Below are 1,076 nucleotides of genomic sequence, written 5' to 3'. Positions count from 1 at the left end.
TTATGAGTTAGGATTCATTTGAATCCAGTTTCACTCAAAAATATGATGTTTTGAGGCATGAACCTATTTATTTAAGTCAAGTGTGCAATCTGTCAACTAATAACAGATGTGTGCATGTGACTTTAAGGTATCATATCTTCCTCTCAACTCATCCAAAATGAGTGATTTTTAGTTTAAAAGTTTCGTATAAGTGTTAGGTTTTTACTCCAACTTGAATTTCTGCAGAACACCTAGTAGAACTCTTTTAATTAGTGTTTTACTAATATGGTGCAATCTGTCATTTCAATTGTGATATGTTGCATTGCATAAATTATTTGAATCATCATCTCATGTCCAAAATACATGAAATTTGGTCATGATGACTATAACTCAGTTCTATAAATCATATAAAAAGATGGGAATTTATCTCATTTTTGAAATCACTTTATTTGATCATTTTATGTAACTTAAGTTTCTGTCCAGAATCAAGAATTMTGRATTTGGTTAAAWTTGTAAAAGTTGATCTTTTATTTGATTATAGCATCATTTTCGGTATAAATTAATTCTTTAATGAGCATATCGACATCATGTATATTTGGACTATAGATAATATTATGGAACATAAGTAGACAAATATGGACTTAGGATTTAGTAAACCCCATAGATGGAGATGAATCAATAAGTAATGATTTTGGTTATTCCTATTGATAGGGAACCGTTGATTTAGCACGGTATTCGGATCGCATTGCTTTATCTTGCAAAGCTCTATATCGAAAGGTGAGTTTCACGGCCCCTTTTTACCAATTTCTCGTTTTGGGGTAAAAAGCATGATTGAAATCGTTTGATAGATTTATATCGTTATATAAATCTTGTTATGAGCATTTAAATTGTACACACTATTGATATGTTGAGTAAAGTCCCCGTTTACACTACTATTAACTCTTTCGAGCCTATGATTCTTGTGGATAGCGCTATTTGGTTGTCATACCCACCTTGTTGCCGTTGAGTAGGGGTGCACTTGGTCATTAAATTTGCTCTACTAATGTGACACGAAGCGGTCACCTCTGAGGTAGTCCGTTAGGAGTGCTACCCATGTG

This window comes from Cynara cardunculus, unplaced genomic scaffold, assembly GCF_001531365.2.
Source record: "Cynara cardunculus var. scolymus isolate 2C unplaced genomic scaffold, CcrdV1 Un_Scaffold_4589, whole genome shotgun sequence".
In the NCBI taxonomy this organism is placed as follows: Eukaryota; Viridiplantae; Streptophyta; class Magnoliopsida; order Asterales; family Asteraceae; genus Cynara; species Cynara cardunculus.
Note: the sequence above shows the minus strand (reverse complement) of the source record.